This window comes from Oratosquilla oratoria, chromosome 6 (genome assembly GCF_046742065.1).
Source record: "Oratosquilla oratoria isolate Oo_2021 chromosome 6, ASM4674206v1, whole genome shotgun sequence".
In the NCBI taxonomy this organism is placed as follows: domain Eukaryota; kingdom Metazoa; phylum Arthropoda; class Malacostraca; order Stomatopoda; family Squillidae; genus Oratosquilla; species Oratosquilla oratoria.
Window position 1 is genome coordinate 195,001 of NC_134782.1, and position 6,245 is coordinate 201,245.

The window sequence follows — 6,245 nt, forward strand, 5'->3', positions numbered from 1 at the left end:
TGGCAGATGACCACTTACACCAATTAGATATTCAATAACATTTTGATAAACTACAGCAATGGTCTGAAAAGTGGCCAATGAAATTCAACATGAATAAATGCAAGGCTATGCACATAGGTGAAAATAACAGTAAGTACGATTACAAGTTATTTGGAAATTCGTTAACAAAAGTGGATAGTGAAAAGGATCTCGGTGTAATTATCAGTAACGATCTCAAATCATCTGAGCAGTGTATTTCAGCCTGAGATAACAAATAAGATTCTAGGACTGATTGCGCGATCTTTCGACTTCAAAAGTCCATCTCTCATTAACAAGCTATATAAATCGTTAGTTCGTCCACATTTGGAATATGCTGTTTCCGAATGGTCACCGATTCGCATTAAAGACATTGACTGATTGGAAAAAACACAACGGCGAGCCACTAAATTGATCCCAAATACAGAAAATAAATAATACGAAAATCGACTAAAACATGTGAATTTATTTTCCCTAAAAAGCGTAGACTCAGAGGTGACTTGATACAGGTCTTTAAGATTCTAAAGGGAACTGACATCAAAAGTGATAAAATTTTCACGCTGAATGAGAATTGGACAAGAAATAATGGTCTCAAACTGTCAGGAAATAGATTTAATTTGGAAGTGGGTAGAAAGAACTTCGCCAACCGTGTAGTTAATGAATGGAATAAACTTCCTGCAGAGGCAGTGTAATGTACAGTTTGAAGCTTTAAGATTCGTTTAGATAAACGTCTAAGCAAGATGCTGTAATGTCTGCCATTTATTTTATATTATTTGTTTATTTGTTATTATTTATTAGTTTATTATTACATGCGAAGAGGAGACTGTATGAAGGAGTGATTGTGCCAACAGCACTGTATGGGGCAGAAACGTGGTGGGAACATAAGAGAAGAAGAGAGAAGGAGTTTGAATGTGTTTGAGATGAGGTGTCTGAGAATGTATGGTGGGGGTTACTAGGCTGGATTTTAGAGTGAGAAATATGAGGAGGTGAGGAGGAGAAACAGGGGTGAAAAAAGGATTTGGGAGATAGGGTTGATGAAAGAATATTAGGATGGTATGGACACATGGAAAAGAATGAGTGTAGAAAGAGTAGTAAAAGAGGTATGAACGGCAGATGTGGAGGGAGTCAACATGAGGGGACGTCCTAGGATGAGGGGGATGGATGGGGTGAGGGGAGCTTGGGGGATGAGGGACATGTCTGTTGAGGAAGGAAGGGAGATGAGAGATGACGGAAGACAGAGGTGTGACTGCAATGAGTGAGAAGGGCGGGGGGGTTGTATATGTATGATGTTGTGAGGGATTTCTCCCGTCCGTCCTTATATGTAGGAATGGGCGGGGGTGTGGGGGGTGGGGTAGTAGTATGTGTGAGTAATTTTGACGCAGCGTGGTTCCGAAGGGGGAATTCTCCCCGTCGTGAAGGCTCGTTTTGTTTGGCCTTATTTGTTGCAAAGGGGGTGGACGGAGAGGGGGGGGTCGCCGATTAAATGAAGCGGCCTGCTGTGGATGTACTGTGTCTTGCGACACTGCTTCTGACCCAGGGCGGTGGGCAGGGTGCAGGGATGACCCGTCATCCAGGAGGTGCTCAGATGAGGAAGGAAGGGTGGGAGGGGTGTGGAGTGTTTTTTAGGGATGAAATGGGTGGGAGTGTTTTTATGCCTTTCCCTTTTTGGCTACCTCCCTTGGAAGGGGAAAAAGCCTTTGGTGTATGTATGTATGTATATATATGTATATATATACATATGTATAGATATGTATATATATTTGTTATGCGCTTACTATTTATCTGTTTGTTTATTTAACTTTACCTAATTATCTATTTATTTGATTATTATTTGTATTATTATTGTTTATAGTATAATTTATATTATTATTATTTATAGTATAATTTATATTATTATTATTTATATTATTATTATTTTTATTTATTTATGTATCTATTATGATTTTTCCACATCCGACCAAGTTATGGACCAAAAGGTCTCCTGTCGGCATGCTCCTCCTTGGTAATCCTTTGTAAGCTTCTCTCCCTCCCCCTCCCCCGTGCCCTCCTCCCTCCTATTTCTCCCCTCCTTCTCCTCTTTTTGCCTTCCTCCCCCTCTTCTTCTCTTCCTTTTCTCGCCTTTCTCCCCTCTCTTCTTCTTCCTCCACCTCCTCTCCCTCCTTCTCACTCTCGCCCTACATCTCCTCTTTTCCATTCTCCTCGGCCACCTCCTCTTTCTCTCCCTATTTCTTGTCCTACATCTCAACCTCCTCATAGTCCTCTTTCTCCACTACCTCCTCCTTCTCCACTTCCTCCTCCTCCTCCTTTTCTTCCTCTTCGTTCCAGAAACGCATCTGAGGGTGCAGGTTTGCCGAAGAGAAAAACCTCGTAATGATTGTTATTAAGAAAAACGACGCGCGGGTGACACGCGCTCCACTGTATTCTGTTTAACTCCCCCTCCCCCCCACCCTCCACGCGTTCTCACTTATCTACATTTAATTATTCATCAACCTTACCGTTTATCCATTTATTCATTCGTTTTGTATTCTCTCCTTTGTTCGTCTCAGCGTTTCCGTTTTATATTCTTTTGGGTCACGTAAGACGACCTATTCTTCGTGAGTTGCAGGAGAGTTGCTCGTGGGTTTCTCATGGTTTCGCTTGTGGACCCTTTGGAGGTCACGTGACCCGATCCAAGACCCACTTGAAACCCGTGGGTTCTGTCCGAAGCTGAATAGAGTATGTTGGCGTCCGTCAGGTGAATGTAATCACCTCTTAACTTGAGGAAGATCTTCCACTATGGAGTTTGACCTCACCCACCTTCTCAGGGAAGGTCTTGGTGACTGTGGGTTTCCACTCGTCACATTTTTTCTCTTCTCTCTTTGTCTCTCTCTCTCTCTCTCTCTCTCTCTCTCTCTCTCTCCCTCCCTCTCTCCCTCTCTCTCTCTCACTCACTTGTCCTATATCTCTCTTTTTTACACACATTCCCTTCTCATATGATCTCTCCCTACAAAATTCTCCCACGTCTTCCTGTCTACCCTGTCTTTCGTTTCTTTTTCTACTCTCTCCCCTCACCCCCGGTACCTGGGGTCCTGATACCCTACTGCACCCCTCATTACACACACACACACACACTCACACACACTCGCTCTCACCGTCCGTTTTCTTTCAAGCCTTTGTTTGGTTGGCCCAGCCTGTGAGCCAAACTCCACCTCCCCTCCCCCTACCTCCTCCTCCTCCTCCTCCTCCATCTACTCTTCCTCCCTCTACTCCTTCTCGTCTTTATTCTCTCATTTTTTCTGTAATTCTCCCTCATCGTCACCTCTACTCCTCCTCCTCCTCCTCCTCCCCATTAGTATATTCCTCTTCCTCTTTGGATGCCTCTTCCTCCTCATCATCGTCTTCTTCCCTCGGCTCTTCTTTCTCTTCGTTCTGTCTTTTAGTCTTCCTTTTCCTCCTGGTCTTCCTATTTCTCCTCTTCCACGTCCTCCTCATTTTCCTCTTCCTCCTTCTCCTTATTTTCTTTCTTTTCTTCCTCCTCCTCTTCCTGTTCGACTTCTTTCTATTAGTCTGTCCTTTCTCATTCTTCCTACTAATCCTCCGCCACTTCATCTTCCTTTTCGACCTCCACTTCATCTTACTTTTCCTCCTCCACTTCATCTTCCTTTTCGACCTCCACTTCATCTTACTTCTCCTCCTCCTCCACTTCATCTTCCTCTTCGTCCTCCACTTCATCTTCCTCGTCGTCCACTTCATCTTCCTCCTCCTCCTCCACTTCATCTTCCTCCTCGTCCTCCACTTCATCTTCCCCCTTCTCCTCCTCCACTTCATCTTCCCCCTTCTCCTCCTCCACTTCATCTTCCTCTTCGTCCTCCACTTCATCTTCCTCCTCGTCCTCCACTTCATCTTCCTCCTCCTCCTCCTCCTCCACTTCATTTTCCTCCTCGTCCTCCACTTCATCTTCCTCCTCCTTTTCCTTTTCCTTTTCCTCTTTTCTATGTTTTCCTCCTCATTCGCATCATTTTTCTTTCTTCATATTTTTCCTCCTCGGGTTCCATCACCGTCTTCTCTCAGTTCCGATATTAACTTTCTCCAGTAATAATAATTCCATCTTTTAAATTCTATACATACTATTTTAATAACGTTTCCTATTAAGCTTTATCTTACCCCCACCTCTCTCTCTCTCTCTCTCTCTCTCTATCTCTCTCTCTCTCTCTCTCTCTCTCTCTCTCTCTCTCTCTCACACACACACACACACACACACACACACACACACACACACACACATACACATACACATACACATACACACTCTTTCTCCTTCTCTCTACCCCCTCTCTCTCGTGCGCGGACCTTGACTAGTCATATTTTAACATAACAGGAGCTATCGCCTCCTCCTCCTCCTTTTCTTCTTTTTTACTCTCCTCGTCTCTCTCTTTTTCCTTTCTACCTCATCATCCACCTCTTTCTCCCCAATTTCATTCTCTTCTGCCTCTTCTTCCTTCTCCTCCCTCCTCCTCCTCCTCCCTACACACGCACACCTGTACTTAAGAGCGCCAGAGGAGGTCAGACTGCCAGACGTCACCAGACGCAGTAATTGGCGAGCTCAGGTGTGCAACCCAGGGGGGACAGTAACCTTGCCCGAACCGCTATTCCCCCGAATGGAGTAGACTGGCGAGAAAGAAAGCTTGCAAACGTGTCGCCACAATCTCCAAGGGTGTAAATGACAGATTAGATATCTAAATTGGTCGTTAATATATTTTGGTGTTAGATGAGAATAAGTCCAATAAAGTGTTTTGTGTTATTGAAATGTCTGATTATGCTTGAGGCTGTGATGTATGTGTGTGATTCACCACCATGGTCTTGGATCACGTGTTGGACTCGTGATCGACAGCTATTTCTCTCCCGGAAGAGAGCTCAGAGCTCATATATGACCGATCTATGGGTAATGCTGTGACCTCACACGCACACACACCCCGAACTCCCCGCTCACGAGAGTTGAAGTAACAACCCGCAGCGCAGCGATACTGAAATTATTTCATCCCTGGGCGGGATTCGAACCTGTCCGCCATAGTGGAAGCCAGGAACCCTAACCACTGCGCCACGAGTCGTGTGTGTGTGTGTGTGTATGTGTGAGTGTGTGTGTGTGTGTGTGTTTAATCTTACACAAATTTTACCAAAAAGTAAAACAAAGAAAATGAGCAAAAAACTTCAACAAATGAATTGTTAGGACTTATTTTTGAATTCCAACTTTAATTTCATATTGTACCTTTGTCACACTCTTATCGATGACAAAAACCTTTGGACATGTGCATATCAGGTAATATCATCAATCATTTTATATAAATTATTTTTACTCCATTTTATAAGTTCTTTGTTCAGAAAGGACGTTAATTGTGTTGAACTGCACATTATTGAATTTACATTTTTCACGATAAATGTTGTAAGCAGTAATTGACAGTAATTCTATATTTTATAAAAACAAATCTAGAGGAATCTAGGATTGTAAACAAAGCCAACTAATCTAGTGAATATGTAAGATATTCAGCACTACTGCACTGGTAGCGTAATAGGAAGCGGGCTGGTCTCAAATTCGTTTAATTGTGGGTTCGATTCCCACACTCTTCTCCGATTCTTAGGAGTAACTCTTAGTTACGCATAAAGAGGCAAAAGTGACGGCTTCGGCCGCAGCTACTCAGCGCCTCCTGGCGTATGCTTCTGACTACTCTTAATCACTGTAATCCAGAGTTGCAGGTCCCAACAATGCAAAGAGGCAAAAACGTCTTGGAGGCAAAAGACGCTGGTTCCAGTCGAGAGTGAGGGTTGACAGGGGGATGGATGCATCTGGGTAGAGATGGCGTAAATAATTGTTTTCTTCTCCTTTTTATCTCCCCCCCTCTCTCTCTCTCTCCCTCCCCCCTCCCTCTCTCCCTCCCTCCCTCTTTCTGTCTCTACCACTCTCACCCCCCCTTTCTCTCTCTCCTTTTCTCTCTGTCTCTCTCCCTCTGTTTTTCTCTTTCACTTTCTCTTTCCCTCTCTTCGCCTCCCTGTGTGTGTGTGTGTATGTATATATATATATATACATATATGTATATATATATATATGTATATATATATATATATATATATATATATATATATCATTGTCCGCCCTGTTATCTCTCTGTCACGCCATGGGTGTTACAGGTTTTCCTGTGAACAGGGGGGGGGGGCACTTGTCGTGCGGTTTTCCTGCGGTTTCCCGTCCGCGGCAC